The following is a 20841-nucleotide window of genomic DNA, read 5'->3' on the forward strand; positions in this document are numbered from 1 at the left end:
GAGTGGGTGAAAAACGTATTTTCTTCAACAAAAAAGTGAAACTTACATAAAACACGGGCACGTGCCGACCTACATACATATTTGTATAGATATTGGACCTTGGCCATATATATAATAACAATATTCTTCAATTATTTATATATTTTTCCAGTGCAAAGATTTAGTTTTTGCAACGATTTCGCCTTTTGATCTATTTTACAGCGTGCATGACGGGGAGCCGTATAATATCAGTTCTAGGCCAAATGCCAAAAATCTATATTCGCTGCCGTTTGGCGAAATAAGTGTCTGGCCGATTTAACACGAGCATTTATCATTTACTTAATGAGCAGTTAATAAGCTCTTCCCAAAATTCGCATTTATATGGTCCGCAGCTAATTGGGAACTGAAAATAACTCAATCATTTCCATTCGATTGGGCATTCAATTTATAATTATTCCAATTTTAAATTATACTAGACAAATCCCAAGTTACCCAATCTCCTTAACTGACTAATACACCCATTCATTTGCACTTCAAGCGGATTTTAGACGAATTACTGTGTTTTCTTTAGCTTCCCACTTGAAGTGGTAAGCCCCACACTTTGCGCACACTTCCCGAATAATCCCCAAAATAACTTCATGTAGTTCTCAGCCGAATTTATGGCCAAATAGAGCTTCCAGCAATTGCAGTGCGATAAAAATTTCATTTACCAAACTTTTTCCAAGCAAACACCACGGTCATAATCATTGTGAACACCACCTGCGACGACGACAAGGCAAACAAAGCGGCGTGAACTCCACTCGCCAGGAGGCCGGCCACGCCCCCTAATCCCAAAGTGAATGTGGGTGGGGGTTAGTGTGGGAGTGTGCGGGTGTTGGGGGATGCCCAAAAAAGGGAGATGGCGCAATTTGCTGGCTCTATTCAAATGTTTACTTTGGCCGCGGAATCTTTATCTTCGTTGGCGGCCACTAAATTAACGAGTCGCATCGTTCGTCCAAGGAGCCACCTCATTACCCATTTCCTTTCGACCGAAAATAAAACTGAAAGCTGAAAGTAAAGGTATCTTTCCTGTCAACAAATGTTTAGAGTTGCACATAGAGAAACTTTCACAAAACAAATTAAATTTCTTTCAAGCTGATTTCTAATTTTATCAAAAAATATTGTTTAATTTGAAGTGGAAGATTATTTACCATCCTGCAGAAAGATAATCACACCTCTAAGCTCGCAACTTTAAAGTAGCTAATTTCTTTATAAACACTAGCTAATGCGAACGACAACGGCGACTGCAAATGTGTTAATCATCAAATAGGGAAATAAAAGCGAAACGGGTGCTGTTTGTGCATACACAACACGGTGCCCCGCTGAATCACACTATCCACCCACTGCACCACTTTGCACCTGACCCACTGAAACTGAATCGAGCGGATCTAAGCAAACCGAACACCGTGTGCCCAACTCGACAGGCATTAAATATTTGTCAGCAGCTTGCCAAAGTTTGCCCCCTGGTCTATCTCTCTATCCGTCCGTCCGTCCGTCAGTCTGTCTGTCTCTCTGTCTGCCTGGCTGACAAAACACAGCGCCCCATCCGCAACACCCACTGAAAGGCAACCACCCAGACCCACCCATTTTCACCTGTGAGCGCAAATTAACACATGTGGCCAGCCGAATTGTTGTTGTTTTCACTCCGTTTTCTTTGTGTGCAACAACGTTTTTCCAGCTTGTGTCGCTGTTATTCTTATTGTTTTTATCAATATTTAAACACATTTCACTTTATTGTTGTTGGCTTTCTTCGCCGTTTTCAGTTTCGCCTGTGCGCTACGTTTTTCCCACTGCACCATACACATGTTGTATGAATAAGATAGATTTATTTCTAAATTCCCCAACTAAAGATACATGTTCAGTGTTTAAAGTTTTGCGTAATTTGAGCCATTGTATAAAGTTTTTGTCCTTATCTAATAACTGATTTGCATCCTTTCTATTCTGAAAAGCGTAAACTGTTCACTTACCGAGAATTTCAAACAATTCAATTGGAAGAAAACTACTTTAAAATACTTTACGCCTCAACACTCTCCAGTATCTGATCTTTGCAGTAAAAAGTGTTCATTTAAATGCAGTCAAATGTAAAATGAATTTAATCGACTTTCTCTGTCACCTTGCACTCGCTTAGCTTATTTTTGTGTATTTTTGAGATGTTTTTCCTGTAGCGTCAAGAGGTAGGTGATCCGTTCTGTTTGCCAGTCCCACTCCCATTCCCATTGTTTTCTTAGGTGTTTGCTCTGTTTTTTTTAGCCGGCTTGCTGTTGAAATGTGCTATCAGTAGCGAAATGTGCCAGGGAGCCATTTAAATATTTCACGATAAAAAAAAGCGCGAGGCAGCGAGGAAAGTGGAATTTTTTGTTGTCTCCCAATGCGTGTTTGGTGTGAACGAACTGTCGCTCATTCTGATGCGCTGTTATTCCAACAATGCAAAGTGCGCTACATAAATAAATGAAATTGAAGTATTGTATCTTTTTATCTGGCTTATATGGAGCAGAGCCACTCGACGAGTTCGCCATGGCTGTTCGAGCATTGCTATCAATAACGCGATATATATCCCATATACAATAAAACGGGGCCAACGATATAGCCCATTATGTTCAGTTGGCCAACTGTGATTTGATTATCAACGGCAGCGATTGTTTCCGTCTGTTATTAACTTTCAGTGCAGTAGTAACTGCAAACGATACATTCAACACTAAATTCTCTATTGCACTTTCTAATCTATGATAACCATTGATTGGGAAGGCAATCAAAGCGCATTAAAGCACAGCAAGTCAATCGAGTAATTTGTTTTAAAGTCACATACCATAAATTATTTTCGCAGTGGTAGGAGCTATCAGTAAACTTACCTACAAAGAGAGTAAAAAAGAGAACATAATGCAATTAGTACATTTTAATATTTACTATTGACCCGTTGCATACATATGGCATATTTATAAGTATGGAAAATTAATTAAAAATTAAACGGTCCTTGTCAACCGATGCACTAGTTAATCACTGAGATATTTTGATTAACAATTCATTTAAAACCATTTAGAGCGAGATATTAATATTGATGACGCACAGACGGAACTTTCGATTCGTATGGGCATTAATAACTTTATTACGTTTTTAATGAAATCGTTTCAGTAATAAAATGAAAATGGTGGCGAAATATAAAAAGTATGGGTACCCGCAGCAAAGAGGTCTGGAAAAAACCTGCGCATAAATAACATTTTTTCTTTAACCATCGAATTGGCAAGTTTTTTTTTTGCACTTGCAGCATATATTATTAAATGTGAGGGAGCAGCAAAAATGTGGCTCTGTTTGAAACCACGTGGAAAACAAAAACCGCACATAAAACAAACAACAAGTAATTGAATCACATTCTACACGTGCTTGCAGTTTTTCCCTCAGTGTGAGTGCATAATGTTATGCCAAAATATGCAGTTTATTGACTTTTCATTAGTCGATTGATTGACAGCTCAAAAGCAGAATCAAATGATTCAATCACAAAGCAATTAGTTTTTGATTTGTCCCAAACTTATTACCAAAACAATTTAAATGAAATGATTTTAGACAGAGCAGCTATACAATTGAGATGTCTTCAAAATTAAGTGTCACACATCAAAGATTTATGAGGCACAGCGGCAAAACGCAGATGTGCAAAGCAATTAAAATGTGTAATAAATATGTAAGAGGACTTTATATAGGCTCCTAATTGACAGCCTCATAATTATGCAAATGCAATTGGGCTTAAATTCATTGAAGGCCCAGCCTTTTAAATGCGATAAAAATCGGTGTCTGTGTATAAATCACTTCACTTAGTAACGGGCTGGGGGTACGTGGCAGGAAAATAAATTTCGATTGCGGCAGAAATTGATTGCCAAAGAGCACATAGTATGTATGTCGTACAATTCAGGAAATGGGCTGAGAATGCTGCCAACCTTTTTGGGGCTCGGCTTTTAATTAAATTAAATTTAGTAAAACTAATTTCAATTGCGTAGAAACACACAGTAAATCGTACATGCATGAGCATAAGATTAATTTATATTTATTTTTGGGACACCACACACAACCGGGCAATTGAATTAAATGTAAGCAGAAATGTCAACAAATCTCTGAGATTTTCACCCAATCTCCGACTGTCATGTGGAATGATGTAGATGGACAAAAGAGCATCATCGAGTGGCTATGGTGGTGCGGGTGGTTTTGGCGGTGCGAGTGGTGCGGTGTTGCGGTGGTGCTGTGAAATTGGGTAGACATTCCTCAACGCTGGGCGTGCACAATTGAAATTTTCCTCATTGTGCGGCGAGGTGTTTCGATTCCTGCAAGAGTGTCTGCGGCATTCGACAGATTTCAACGGCATTTTCGGTTCATTTTTCTCGCTTTCATTTTTTTGTTTTGCCGGTTTCATTTGGACCATTGCTACGTCAATGACTAAAATATTTGCGCTATTTTTCTACTTGACAATTGGCCGGCCGGGAAGCGCCGACAAAGCAAAACTAATCATCTTGATGCGTAATCGAATCCACCTCGAGTGGGTGAAAAACGTATTTTCTTCAACAAAAAAGTGAAACTTACATAAAACACGGGCACGTGCCGACCTACATACATATTTGTATAGATATTGGACCTTGGCCATATATATAATAACAATATTCTTCAATTATTTATATATTTTTCCAGTGCAAAGATTTAGTTTTTGCAACGATTTCGCCTTTTGATCTATTTTACAGCGTGCATGACGGGGAGCCGTATAATATCAGTTCTAGGCCAAATGCCAAAAATCTATATTCGCTGCCGTTTGGCGAAATAAGTGTCTGGCCGATTTAACACGAGCATTTATCATTTACTTAATGAGCAGTTAATAAGCTCTTCCCAAAATTCGCATTTATATGGTCCGCAGCTAATTGGGAACTGAAAATAACTCAATCATTTCCATTCGATTGGGCATTCAATTTATAATTATTCCAATTTTAAATTATACTAGACAAATCCCAAGTTACCCAATCTCCTTAACTGACTAATACACCCATTCATTTGCACTTCAAGCGGATTTTAGACGAATTACTGTGTTTTCTTTAGCTTCCCACTTGAAGTGGTAAGCCCCACACTTTGCGCACACTTCCCGAATAATCCCCAAAATAACTTCATGTAGTTCTCAGCCGAATTTATGGCCAAATAGAGCTTCCAGCAATTGCAGTGCGATAAAAATTTCATTTACCAAACTTTTTCCAAGCAAACACCACGGTCATAATCATTGTGAACACCACCTGCGACGACGACAAGGCAAACAAAGCGGCGTGAACTCCACTCGCCAGGAGGCCGGCCACGCCCCCTAATCCCAAAGTGAATGTGGGTGGGGGTTAGTGTGGGAGTGTGCGGGTGTTGGGGGATGCCCAAAAAAGGGAGATGGCGCAATTTGCTGGCTCTATTCAAATGTTTACTTTGGCCGCGGAATCTTTATCTTCGTTGGCGGCCACTAAATTAACGAGTCGCATCGTTCGTCCAAGGAGCCACCTCATTACCCATTTCCTTTCGACCGAAAATAAAACTGAAAGCTGAAAGTAAAGGTATCTTTCCTGTCAACAAATGTTTAGAGTTGCACATAGAGAAACTTTCACAAAACAAATTAAATTTCTTTCAAGCTGATTTCTAATTTTATCAAAAAATATTGTTTAATTTGAAGTGGAAGATTATTTACCATCCTGCAGAAAGATAATCACACCTCTAAGCTCGCAACTTTAAAGTAGCTAATTTCTTTATAAACACTAGCTAATGCGAACGACAACGGCGACTGCAAATGTGTTAATCATCAAATAGGGAAATAAAAGCGAAACGGGTGCTGTTTGTGCATACACAACACGGTGCCCCGCTGAATCACACTATCCACCCACTGCACCACTTTGCACCTGACCCACTGAAACTGAATCGAGCGGATCTAAGCAAACCGAACACCGTGTGCCCAACTCGACAGGCATTAAATATTTGTCAGCAGCTTGCCAAAGTTTGCCCCCTGGTCTATCTCTCTATCCGTCCGTCCGTCCGTCAGTCTGTCTGTCTCTCTGTCTGCCTGGCTGACAAAACACAGCGCCCCATCCGCAACACCCACTGAAAGGCAACCACCCAGACCCACCCATTTTCACCTGTGAGCGCAAATTAACACATGTGGCCAGCCGAATTGTTGTTGTTTTCACTCCGTTTTCTTTGTGTGCAACAACGTTTTTCCAGCTTGTGTCGCTGTTATTCTTATTGTTTTTATCAATATTTAAACACATTTCACTTTATTGTTGTTGGCTTTCTTCGCCGTTTTCAGTTTCGCCTGTGCGCTACGTTTTTCCCACTGCACCATACACATGTTGTATGAATAAGATAGATTTATTTCTAAATTCCCCAACTAAAGATACATGTTCAGTGTTTAAAGTTTTGCGTAATTTGAGCCATTGTATAAAGTTTTTGTCCTTATCTAATAACTGATTTGCATCCTTTCTATTCTGAAAAGCGTAAACTGTTCACTTACCGAGAATTTCAAACAATTCAATTGGAAGAAAACTACTTTAAAATACTTTACGCCTCAACACTCTCCAGTATCTGATCTTTGCAGTAAAAAGTGTTCATTTAAATGCAGTCAAATGTAAAATGAATTTAATCGACTTTCTCTGTCACCTTGCACTCGCTTAGCTTATTTTTGTGTATTTTTGAGATGTTTTTCCTGTAGCGTCAAGAGGTAGGTGATCCGTTCTGTTTGCCAGTCCCACTCCCATTCCCATTGTTTTCTTAGGTGTTTGCTCTGTTTTTTTTAGCCGGCTTGCTGTTGAAATGTGCTATCAGTAGCGAAATGTGCCAGGGAGCCATTTAAATATTTCACGATAAAAAAAAGCGCGAGGCAGCGAGGAAAGTGGAATTTTTTGTTGTCTCCCAATGCGTGTTTGGTGTGAACGAACTGTCGCTCATTCTGATGCGCTGTTATTCCAACAATGCAAAGTGCGCTACATAAATAAATGAAATTGAAGTATTGTATCTTTTTATCTGGCTTATATGGAGCAGAGCCACTCGACGAGTTCGCCATGGCTGTTCGAGCATTGCTATCAATAACGCGATATATATCCCATATACAATAAAACGGGGCCAACGATATAGCCCATTATGTTCAGTTGGCCAACTGTGATTTGATTATCAACGGCAGCGATTGTTTCCGTCTGTTATTAACTTTCAGTGCAGTAGTAACTGCAAACGATACATTCAACACTAAATTCTCTATTGCACTTTCTAATCTATGATAACCATTGATTGGGAAGGCAATCAAAGCGCATTAAAGCACAGCAAGTCAATCGAGTAATTTGTTTTAAAGTCACATACCATAAATTATTTTCGCAGTGGTAGGAGCTATCAGTAAACTTACCTACAAAGAGAGTAAAAAAGAGAACATAATGCAATTAGTACATTTTAATATTTACTATTGACCCGTTGCATACATATGGCATATTTATAAGTATGGAAAATTAATTAAAAATTAAACGGTCCTTGTCAACCGATGCACTAGTTAATCACTGAGATATTTTGATTAACAATTCATTTAAAACCATTTAGAGCGAGATATTAATATTGATGACGCACAGACGGAACTTTCGATTCGTATGGGCATTAATAACTTTATTACGTTTTTAATGAAATCGTTTCAGTAATAAAATGAAAATGGTGGCGAAATATAAAAAGTATGGGTACCCGCAGCAAAGAGGTCTGGAAAAAACCTGCGCATAAATAACATTTTTTCTTTAACCATCGAATTGGCAAGTTTTTTTTTTGCACTTGCAGCATATATTATTAAATGTGAGGGAGCAGCAAAAATGTGGCTCTGTTTGAAACCACGTGGAAAACAAAAACCGCACATAAAACAAACAACAAGTAATTGAATCACATTCTACACGTGCTTGCAGTTTTTCCCTCAGTGTGAGTGCATAATGTTATGCCAAAATATGCAGTTTATTGACTTTTCATTAGTCGATTGATTGACAGCTCAAAAGCAGAATCAAATGATTCAATCACAAAGCAATTAGTTTTTGATTTGTCCCAAACTTATTACCAAAACAATTTAAATGAAATGATTTTAGACAGAGCAGCTATACAATTGAGATGTCTTCAAAATTAAGTGTCACACATCAAAGATTTATGAGGCACAGCGGCAAAACGCAGATGTGCAAAGCAATTAAAATGTGTAATAAATATGTAAGAGGACTTTATATAGGCTCCTAATTGACAGCCTCATAATTATGCAAATGCAATTGGGCTTAAATTCATTGAAGGCCCAGCCTTTTAAATGCGATAAAAATCGGTGTCTGTGTATAAATCACTTCAACGAAATGCAAACGAAATTCCAACACTCAGGCCAGAGAATTGGGTCAATACATTTAAAGCACGCAAAAGGAAATGCAAACGTACAAAAAGATCGGGATTGTTGGTTATATATCCATATATGTATGTACCCACCTATATGCAGTATATAAAAGCGTTTGCAGTCAGCACCATAAAAAGTTTGCTTAAAAATTCGAAAAACGAATGAAAAGGGCACGAAAAGAAAGCCACCAGACTCTTTTACGTGCAGAATAACCTCAAAGATAAAAATATAAATATTACATTTTAAATAATTTGCAACAAGTGCACTTTTCAAATTAAAAACATTTCGTAAAATGTAAAATATTTCATTTTGAACTATTTTTCAATCTCTTCGAGAGCACGCATGCAAACTGTTGGGTCATCAATGGGTTAAGGGCCATCGCATTTCGCATTGCACTGCTCGTTCGATTTTGCAAAGCGCAGCTCCAAAAAAAAAACGTGTTTACACACAAATACGAATCGGCGAAAGAGCGAAAGACACACAATTATATATAAATAAGGCCCAAGCACCGTTAGCAACACATAAAGAAATAAAAATAAACGCCAGCGAATAAACGGACGCAGGCAAAGAAAGGCCTACAAAGAATCGTTGGCAGCGCCAAAAAAAGAAGATGAAAAAACAACAAATAAATAAATAAAAAAAAAAATGCGAAAAAAAACTGGCAAGAGGCAAATTCATCGGTTTCGCAATGCAGACGAGCGGTGCACATGACTGACCGATTCCCCCGCTCGCGTTTTCATACGCTCTCACGCGTCCGTCGCCGAACTTTTTCATTTCTTAACGTTCATTTTTAACGCTCCAGGCCTTCCGGCCGATTCGCTGTTTGCCGATGGAACCGAGCTTAAATTGCAACCGCTGCATTTGACGATGCTCACGCTTTCAGTGGCTAACGCTGTACCCCAACCGTTTGCCACAGTCAAGCTTCTGTATCTCAAACTATTGTCGTTCTGATTGCCATTTGGATATCTTTAGCTACTTAAAGATACAGGCAAATCTTTTTTTCTTGAGGAAAAACAGGTTTGGTTAAATTTACTGCACTTATAGTCCATTTAAGATACAAGATACTTTTTTAATACATTTAAAGATACTTCCTATTTAGTATTTATTAGTTATAATTGTATTACCCCTTTTATCTGAAGTTTTCGCCTTTTAAAATATAATATTTTATTTCATTGAATTATATTATTTTTTTGTATCTCAATTTATAAAGTTTAAACTGTATCTGAAACGTCGCGCGATCGTCACTCATACAGACAGACATTGACTGACACGCACATTTAATTATATTTCGCGCTATGTTGTTGCTAACTTAGTGGGTCAGCGAAATTATGCTCTTGTTGTTGCTGCCGTCGGCTGCGCTTTTGTTATTGTTTTTATTGTTAATGTTGTTGCTATTGTTGCTGTGCTGACAGCGTTGTTTGCCTCGTAACTGTTCTGCGGCTGCGCTTTTCGATTCTCAGCCACTGCAACTGCTGCAGCTGCGCAAAACTGGATTTCAAAAGCAGCAGCAGCAAAATCAGCACCAACATGGAGAACATTTGCAGTGAAGGTAAACCGGCGCATAAAAATAAAGAAAAGCAAAACAAAAAGTTCACCATACAGACTCCAAAACTGCATTGATTCGGTTTATTTGCTGCACAAAACACGTTTAAAAAAAAAAAAAAAAACTTCAGCGCTGCAGTGCAAAAATTTCCATAAAAGGTGAAACATTTCGACAGGGAGCACCGATTTTGTATTGGGTAAAATCGATTTAACCTGTTTGTAAGATCTAGACAAAACTGCAAAATCTGAACGATTAAGTAGTTAGCAGATATAAATGCATAATCATTTTCAATTTCAATATAAGTTTTCAGTGATACTGTGCTTGCACTCGACTGAGGGCATAAGTATATTTTCTTCTAGTTGCGATAATAAGAATTAAGATATAATTGTGTTTATGTGGAATTTCGAATGCATATGCTCTAATTGTTTTATCTGTGCAAAGAGCGTAAGAAGCGGCGGAGAAAGAAAGAGAATATCTAAGGGAGAGAGTTCAAGCACCTGCCGAAAAAAGCGACCAAGAAAACACAAAGCAACAGAAATTCCATTTAATTTGGTTTTTATCTATGTACTTAACTGAAACATAGGTAGAAGAAGAAGAGGCAGCAATTCTACGTTTGTCGGTGGCGTATGAGCAATTGAGTAATTACAATCGACACAGTGGGCCACGTTAGAAGTGCTACCAAAAAAAATAATAAAAAAAATGAAATCAAATGGAAATATCAACAAATTCCAAGCGCTTTCAAAGAGTTTTCAGAGCAATTAAATGCTATCATAAACAATTCCTCTTTTTTTGAGAACCACAGAGAGGAAAGAAATGTGCTGAAGAAAGCCAGCAGAGCGGGAGAACGCCCGCAGCCAGAAGAAAGCAAATACGGTTCTTGCCTTTTTTCTTGTTTTTTTCTCTCTTATTTTTTTTTTTTTAATTTTGCCTGCATGACTTGACTGCGGCAAGTCGATGAGTCAAAAGCAGCCAAAATAAAATTGCGCGCCAAAAGAGCCAGAAGAACTGAATGACAATTCAAAAAGGGTTTTTACCCCAAAGACGATCTTCGTCGGATTGGTGATTAATTTGGCGAGCATGCTGGGTTTGTAATTGGATCACTAACACAGTGATAGAAGATTACATCTCTGAATTGGTGTAGTTAGGTTGCTATCTTCATTTACCATGTCTTATTTGATACATTTTGCCATTTTAAGTTTAGGTTTCCAGTCAACTCATTAAACAATAATATATTTCTGTAGTTTCTGGCTCACGGCAACAACTACACTTTCCTCATAACTGGAAACACCACATACACAATGAACTGTTTCCCCGAATTCGTCTGCGTTTGTGTATAATAACTTTTCTTGCTGCACTGGCTAATGGTAATGGCTATCGTATCTGTATCTGGGGGATACCTGTTAGCTGCTGCCCAGACAAACATGTGCAATTGCCAACTAGAACAACACGTTCACTTGCGACAAAGTGCGACAGATTGTGGAGATCGGGGAAAATATCTGGAGGAGGGGAGGTGGTACTTGGGCGGGAAAACGATAAAGTGGAAACGTGTTTTCAGCTGCAACTGTTGTTCGTTGTTATTTATCGCAATGTATCTGAGGGAAACGTGCTTTGAGAACGGCATGCCAGCCCAACTGGAATTGTATCTAATTAGTCTACCGGTCCAACGTAAGATATATGTATGTATGTTTATGTATCTATATACATATATTCCATATAAACTGTCTCCATTGAGACGCCCCCAATTCGTTGACAGGCGCGCGTTCGCCTCTATTTTTTATTTCAGTTTTGTCTTTCACTTTTCCGCTGGCCAATAAAATAAATTCAAATGAGACAAGTTCTGCGGCCCCGAAGTGCATAAATATTCTTTGTCCCCCTGGCAGCAAATTGTCAGCTTGTTATTGTTATCATTCTACTAAATTATTAAACAAAATAATTCGTTGACATTGGCGTTTTTCGTGTTTATGCTACTGAAAGCCATTTATTTCTGCTTAGTCTTTATCATTATTTGTAATTATAATCAATAGGTTTTAATTAATTTTATGTTTGCTTTTTGCGAAACGAAACCACAAGTGTTGTTTACAATTTAAATTGGGAAAGGCAAAATGAGATGAAATGGCTTAATTACATTAACCAGGCTAAGGTTTCAGTTTAAACTCAATTATATGCATTCAGTTTCCTAGAATTCAATAGTAAATAAAGTAGATTTTCCTTTCGACATTACATGTATCTAAATCAACATTATTTTGTTTTTTTTTTCTGTATCTGATGTCGATACACATTCTCGGCTGTTGAAACTTCATTTCCTGCCCAAATTGCAGTTAAAATTTCAGCTGTTCGGACTGCAATCATTAGCGCTTCTCTCTCTCTTTTCAGTCCGCCTCGAATTGTATCCATCGGATACAATTGTCTACCAACTCTAACGGCGGCCGCAAAGCGAGCATTGAAATACTGAAAAACTGAAAAACAAAACCCAGCCCAGCCCAGAAAAGTGAACCAAAAAAAAAAGTTACAGAGAAAGAGGGCCAGAGAGCAGGCCACACGTCACTTGACGTTCAAGTTCAATAACCTGGCCAACACACAGTTATGCCGCACACACACCACGACAATTACCAAATAATGTGGCCACATCCACATGCACATGAACCAAAAACGCCGGCAGTGGCGGCAGCAGCTCAAAAAAAAGAACCGAAATGAAATAAAAACTGAAACTGAGTAAAGAAATACCGAAAAGTACGAAAAAAAAATGAAATTGAAACAAAATATGCGTTGAGGCCTGCTTACATAACAGCAAATAATGTTTAAGCAGCGGTAAAGTAAAGCAAAGCCAACCCGAAAAAGCGAGAAATCGGGAAGAAGTAAGCACAAATAATGACAAACAATAACAAAAAAAAAAAAAACAATCATTTCCAAAAAAGAGCAAAACGAATTACACTCAAAAAGGGGCAAAGCCAAAGTTCCAAAAAAAGCGAAAAATAAAACAAAACCGAAAAGTGTACTTCGATTGAGGCGAACGCAGATACAGATACAGATACAATCGTACAGATACAGCTGGTTCGCCTGCATATAAAGATACATATCCAGCTACTCTTCCGCCTGTTGTTGTTATTATTTTCTTTGCACCACACATCTCTTTTTTTTTTGTGCTTTTTGTTTGCATTTAAAAGTTGTGAAATGCTCGGGCGTAAGTGGATTTCGTAGTGATTATAGGGTCAAAAAATAAAAGGGAGCGGGCCAAATAGATGCTAAACACCAGCAAATGGCTTAATAACAGTCTGTATGACGTGCACATATTTAAATCAATTAGTTAGATCGTTAAATGCAAGCCAAGTGAAAAATATATCTGTGCATAAAAACGGCACTGAAGGAGATACAGGCAAAAAAGATGAGTATCACAATATGTTTATGTTTAATTTAGAGCTCCAATTCTATGTTTGATCTAATTTAAATGTAATTCCAAGTATAAAAAAGGTATATTTGCTTTAATTCGTACAACTTTTTAGTAGAAAATGCAAATATGCAAAATTTTATAAAATAAAAGCAAGTGTTTAACTTTCTTCAGCTGGAAAAATTCAAAATATGGAAAAAACTTTCCCTTTATTCTATTTGTTTACATTAAGAATGATTTCGGATTACTTGCCCGTGGTAATATGAAAGTTGAGATAATATTCTATGCAACTCTGACAAACTATATTTTTCTGTAAGTGACTTTTATTAAGACAAACTTTGAGGCTTTCAACATTTTGAGTGCATACTAAAATTGAGGTAAAACCATAAAGTCATAAACAATTATCCATTGCATATGCTGCAGATGGCATGAAATTTCATTACTCAGCGGTTAGAACAAAAAAAAAAACTTTTAAACCTAAGGAAGCGGCAAAAATCATAATTAAAAATTTCGACAGCAAATCAAATTGCCAAGCTCACACATTTTTGCAGTCCGCATGGCTATAAGTACGGTTCTTGGTTAATCGTAAGATACTTTGTCGAAACTCTCCTCTAACCAAAAGCTCATAATGCGCCCTGGGGATAAGTTTTCTTCGTTGATTATGGCGCCTTTTGTTTACTTGCATCACGGTATTTCACTCACGAATTTCATTTCGACATAGGCAAAGAAAAAAAAAGTAAAAAAAAAACCAAAAAAGAAAAACAGAAAAATTACGGCCAAAAGATATTAGAATTCTTCTGGAGAATAAAACAAAACAAAACAAAACAAAAAGGGAGCGGAGCAGCCCGAGAGCGTGGCACGCAATAATCATAATGGCAATAATACAGCAGAAAGAACATGGCAAAATGTTGTAATGACTCAAAGTGAAAATAAACTGGCTCAGAGATGGCAAAAGCGAAAGAACTCTGCTGCCGGCGGGTGGTTGGAGGCTGGAGTGCGAGGGGCGTGGCAGGCGGTACGACGAGCAAAGGCGGCACGGGCAAATGAAAACTAATTGTAGCGTAGCGAATTAGGCAAGACCCAAAGTTGGGGAAAAGGAATTTGGAGAACTACAGCGGCGACGAAGGCGACGAAATGAACGGAAAAAAAAGTACATTTCTATGCAAGTCACGGCGTTACCTTCTCATCCCCAACGAACCCACCGCCCCCACTTTGCTTCCACACACGCACACATAAGTGCACTGGAAAAATTTCAGCTCCTTGAAGTTCTCCTTTAGGTTTTCCCTATTAAGCTAAATTATGGTGTTGCTAATGTAAGTGGTATATAAGCGGTTTGAGTAAGGCATTTTCTTGAGCTTATAATTCCCAACTGAAATCCAACACAGCTGCCTTTAATTGCTTGGTTCGTCAAAAAATTATTGCTAACACGGGTATTTGGTAACTTGTACAACTGAAGCAAGCTTAGTCAATCAAAACTCAGTTTTTTTTAAACTACTAGTGCTTCCAGAAAATATTTTTCTCTGTGTACCTGACGCAAGTTACCAAAGTGCTGCATTACATGGGTCTCTGCTTGGGTTCGGGTTCAGATAGATAGTGACAGCTTGTGCGTGGCATATTGAAAAGCAGTAGCGACGAATAAAAAACAATACACCATGGTAGGTAATAGCTAATGAAGAAGAGCGGCGGATTCGAGAACCGTTAGCAGTCGCTCGTAATTGGCATTTAAAAGTATGTCGCATGTCAGCGACAAAAGCAGTCGATGATCCATTGATTCTTCAGCCGATGGAAAGTGTAAATAAGGGGGTCCCAAAATAATTTCAAATTGAAAAAAAAAAACCTTCACTGGATACGCAAGTGCGTTTATGAATAAGTAAGTGTGTCTACTTGCAGCTGACACGAGTCTCAGGGAGGGTGGTTCAGTGCTGAGTTTCATGGGGTTGTTGTGAAGGTTAACAATTGTTGGAAAAATACTAAATAGATAATATGCTTATTCTCAAGACCAACAGGATTATTGCCTAATTTGTTCATTACTTTGGCAGCTTAACAGTCGATTATATTTAATGGTACGATTATCATGTCTAAAAATAGTTCTTCATACAAGAATTCTTAGTTGAACACATTATTAAGTATACAAAATAATATATTTTTAGCACATAAGTTTTTAACACTTTTAAAGCACTTCTTGCCTCATCTCATTCTCTTTAGCCATTGAAACATTCCTAGATGACCTCGTTCAACTGTGTTCCATTTTCATGGTTAAAAAAAGGAAAAGAGAACCAGAATCACCCGCGCTGCACTTACTTCTTCTGCCCAATTTCATATCTTCCAGATACAGTTGCAGAATCCGATTCCCCCAAACACAATATGCACACTCACATACATGCATACATATGTATGTAGTTGTCCATATAAGATGGCAAATGACAATGCGCCATATATCAAATTATATATAAACGTGTACTTAAAAAACTACACTTCCGACCTTCGAGAGAGACCCAGCATGACATCCGGCAAATACACGACTGCCCCCCGGAGGCCACCACTCCCCTTGTCCCATATATTATATATCCACCAGGCAATGTAAGTAAATGACAAAAATAAAAAAAAAAGAGAGAAAAGAACGAAACATAAAGAAAGCAGCGGTAATAGCAGCAGGGGAACCAAATGTATCTTGGCCACGGGGAGAAAAACGAAGCAGCAACATAACAGCGCGTCGAAATTGAACTTTTTGCTTGAACTTGTCGCAAAGAAATACTTGCTCCTTTGTTTCTACACGATTCATAATTTGTTGTAATTGGAGTTTAAGTCGACAAACTCATTCACCAAGACCAACAACAAAATAACGAACCGACAAACTTTACAATTTATTTTTAGAATCGTTTTTGTACTGTCTTAGATTATGTATTTTTAATGCCATCAAATCGCCTTATTACGCTCCAAAGAAAATCCAACAAAATATAATGACAAGGTGTTAATTTGAAAAGCTACTAACAGGCCATCACTCCCAGCCCGCATCGTCATCATGTCATCATGGTGATGTCTTCTTTTCGGAACGATTGTTGATTTCTCAATTCATCAAATGGAAGTCGGAAATTTCTGCCAAGAAGCTTAATTTGGCATGATTATTAAATAAAATATACAATTTATATATAATTTTTAGAAAACATTTAAAGCAGCCCTTTGTCTAACAACCCTTACAACTCTTACAATTTTCACTTTAAAATACTTTTAATGAACACAATGCCATTGTGTTAAACTCAAGGAACGCAACAAATAATTTAATAATTCATGCCGTTGTCTGAAAGAAAATCTCAACTTTTCACTTCGAAAAAGTCTTCATACTGCTGATCTCTTTAAGAATTCATAAACTCAGTTAGTTTGTTTTCCAGTACGGGACTAGACTTTCGTTTCGGATTTGAATTTATGATGGCTTTGACCGAAATATGAACATGGAAAATTATTATTCACAATGGACACAGTTGTCTGCCTAATTTAATATGCGAATCAGAGAAGGAATTTCATTTCCTATGACCGAAAATTTGGTAAAAGAGAGAAAATCAATTGACCATCGATACGAAAGAACCCACAATTGACGACGTTGCAACAATTGACCATTTCTGGCAGCGTAGCTTTGCCACACTGCCCCATGATGAAGCTCGAAATGTGGCCCTCAGGTTCCCATGTACGTCAAAGATAAATTGCCTGATTTTCGAGGCTTTCAACGGCAGAATTTAAGTGAAACATCAAAGCTGTGACTAAGACAAGAGAGCTTAGTTACTGTCAGCAAGCCAATTAGTTAGCCAGTGCCATGCATTTTTCGTTGAAAAGGAAAAGGTTAAAGGGAGGATGCCAAGGACACTCGCCACTGCGCCTTAAAGTCCCTGGCAAACAGCAATTTCAATTAGTTCAATTACACAACTGCAACAGGAGCCCAAGTCAAGGGTGTAATGCACCGCAGCCAACGAAGGCCAACGGCAGCAGCAACCCTTTTTCCCTTTGATGCCACCACCCCTGATGGCACATCGATGGCAACTTTTTGCAATTAAAACTTGAAACGTGAAAGACAATAAAAATCTATTATCTTTAATAAACGGGCAGCGACCCAGCAGCCGCAGCAGCTGGTCAGTCAGGCTTACCAAAAAGGTAAAACGCGGAGCGCGGAAAAGCCAAAAAATTTAAGATGTATATAGCAGCAACCCCGAATTTCCATTGCATTTAATTAGAAACTGGATTCGGGGAAAAGGGCATGTGTGGCAGTGCACTTTGACCATTGCATCCGTTCCATTAGATGTGCCCCTTTTTTATGTGCAGGTTAAAAATCTAGTCCAGAGTATGGGCTACCATTTTGGGGTTGCATGCGGGCTTGTGCGGCCTCGAGACACGCACCACCAAAAATGGCTTGTGATTTTTTCCCGAATACATCATTGGCAACTGGAGTGGAGTACAGTGGAGTGGCTGCCAAGGATGCATCGTCCGCTGGTCAGACTGCAGTCTGCCTGCCAGCTCGCCTGCTCTATTTATAACTGTCTGGATGGATAGATGGATGACTGGATGGCTGGGTGAATGGGATGGTGGAGGATGCAGTAGGATGATGGGATGTTGGGATGTTGGTCTGGCTGGGCGGGGTCTGGATGCAGAATTTATTTGCCATGACCATGTCGGAGTACGGAGCGTGTGGATGTGGATTTTCGATGCTGCAGCATGCGTCATGCTGCCAGACGCATCGGCGGCTGTGAAAGTCGCGTTTTTGGTGACGATGTCGCTGCCACCAAACGCATTGCCCGCTGACCCTTTCAGTTTAAATGGAAAAAAAATGGGAAACGTGCGTCTGGCGGAAAAGTGCAAATGACAAACGTGTATGCTGATGTTGACGATTTTATCAGATGCCAGACGAAATTTGGTGGCTGGCGTATTGCAGCGGACATGAGATACAGACCCGAAAGCACAAACAATCACAAAAGTGAATATTGCAAAGCTCGGAAAATTGCTTGAATTTTATTTGGCATTCAAATTCTTTACTCGCATTCCATTTTGCAATAATGAAAGAAGGGAAGAGGTAAGCAAACTATCAAATTGCTCAGATAAAAAACAAAGTCTCGAAGTGAAACTATTTTAAAACATGTTTGTATAGACAAATTTTAATCAAGCCGTGTTTACCTAGCTGAATTTAAGTATTGTTCTATTATTTTCGACAGATACAAATACAAATTTTATTTCACAAAGAAAAACATTTCTAGAACCAAATGTAGTTGGCTACATAAAAAACAATAGTGCTGTATTGCAATACTGTCTTTTAATGTAGTAATAATTTAAAAGAGAGCCTAAAGCTTGTTTTGCATCGCTGCTTAGGGGCGGCTTACCCCGTCATTAGTGGGTCAGAGCTCCATGAGCCGAGACCCCCTGGCCAAGAAGCAAAGCCGCCCTCTTCTGGGCTGACACGTTGCCTGATCTTCCACCCTACTTTGGCGAAAGGGCAAGAACTAAATCGTTTAACCTGCCACACGATGAGTGGGCCAAAGTTCTCTGGCTTTGCCTCGTTCATGGGATTTAGCGCATCGCATCCGCCTACGAGTGCACTTAATCACATGGAAGAGCAACCAACTGGCGGCCTGCTGCTCCTCCGCCTTTTGGGCACGTACGCAGTTCGGGATGGAATGGAATGGGATGAGATGGGTTGGTTTGGGGCATGGGTCCACAGGTATCCCACAGCTAGTGGTAGAGCCGAAGCGTAAACGATGCCAAGTGGCAAGCGACAAACGGCTCCATCCAGTCCAGCTCCAGCGAATTTTTGCGAAAAAAGGACAGGCGACGAGCGCAACTCTTCAAACGACAAGAAGATGCTGCTTCATGTGCTAATTGCGCTGTCAAGTCAAGTGTGTGCGACGTGCAGCAGCAACATCAGTACTAGCTGCGTCACACGGAAGCAACAGCTCAAAGGCCACCCACCAACAGATATAAATATATACGCATATACATATATATATATATATATATATATAATATATATCATATATATCCAGATGAGCAAGCCATTAGGCGTTGTTTGAGCGCAGGCTAAGAGAAAAATTGTTGCATACTTTGCGCGGCCGCAAGAAGAGCATACAACTCGCTTTCGCTCTCTCTCCACTCACTCTTTTGGCATTTTCTCATTATCCGCCGGCAACACAACAAGAATTTTCCGCAAGGAAAAACGCCCGCCGAAATTAAGTAATATTCCTGAGCTAGCGATGCGACGAATTCGCCCAGAATCGATAAACCATCGAACGCGCTGACTGTTTATCATGTGCTCCGAACTTTATTAACGCCTGCCTTTGCCTGGCTTCCACATTTTTATCGAAACGAGCGCAGATAAGCGCCGGCTAACGAGAGTTTTCCCAGCCAGCCAGCTAGCCAGCCAGCCAGCCACCGCCGCTGGGGAAAATCGATTTTTCCAGCCCTTAACGCAACAAGAGCAGCAACAATTGCTGCTGCTGATGCTCTGCTGTTGATGTTGCTGCTGCTGCATTTGGAATTGCTGTTGCTGCAGGCGGCGTGGGTGAGAACACAAGTTCGAGCTGTGGAAAATTACAATGGTTGCCGGCGGCCAGGGAAAGCTGCAAGCTAATTGCAACGCAAACTCCAACGTAGCTGTAAACACAAATTTACTCGACATATTGCAATAATCGAGTATGCATTTGTAAACCATTTTTCGAGATATACTATTTTCCAACGTAATGTAATTCATAATTTCGCAATTTATTTCGAAAATCGTAAACATTTTGAACTAAAATCATTTTGAATTACACTCGTCACTAGAACCTTAATTCCTTTTATGAAGTATTAATGCCACCGTAAAGAAAACTTTTACAAAACGTGAGCAAAATATAAACGATTGGCTTTCTACCCATTTTGCGATAGCATTTTTTGATTTAATGAAGTACACGCAAAAACTTTTTGTTCGTAAAGTAAAACCAATCTCGAACCTTTATATTAATTCTGTTTTGATTTTCATTACTATTTCCTCCAATATTGAATATGAAAAACGCTCTATCGCCGATAAAACTGTACGATATCGTGGACAACAGACTCGCAATCGCGACTCCCCGATAAGCTCCATGCATTTCGGGCGCTTCAACCCCCAATTCGGAAAACTTTATCACAATCAGCGCAGCAACTACCACCATCACTACAACGGATTTATCAGCAGTGCTAGCCGCCCCTGACGCCCATGGCCACCCATCAAAAAAATACACACAAGGGATCAGGAAGCGGGAAAAGGTGGTGAGGGCTGATTGAGCGGGTGCCCGAAAATACCCATTAATACAGGAATCGCATCTGATAAGGGTGGCTACGGTGGATCACCCACCCAACGAGCTATGTGGGCCGATGGAAAGGTGAGATCTGCACTGCAAATTTCTTCTATGGACAGAGAATCTAATTTATAACACACTATGCAGATTTGAAGTTTGATTTTATTCAGTTTTAGAAAATGAGGATTAAACGAATTTTAGAAACTATTCGAAAACCGTTTCAGAAATT

At 39.1% G+C, this 20841-nt stretch overlaps 1 protein-coding gene across 14 annotated transcripts in view; it reads right to left on the bottom strand.

Moving 5' to 3' along the window:
- The window catches only part of sm (smooth), a 113645-nt gene that overhangs the window by 89479 nt on the left and 3325 nt on the right, over window positions 1–20841 (bottom strand). The window lies entirely within an intron of this gene.

The sequence above is a fragment of the Drosophila melanogaster genome, chromosome 2R, assembly GCF_000001215.4.
Source record: "Drosophila melanogaster chromosome 2R".
NCBI classification, from domain to species: Eukaryota; Metazoa; Arthropoda; class Insecta; order Diptera; family Drosophilidae; genus Drosophila; species Drosophila melanogaster.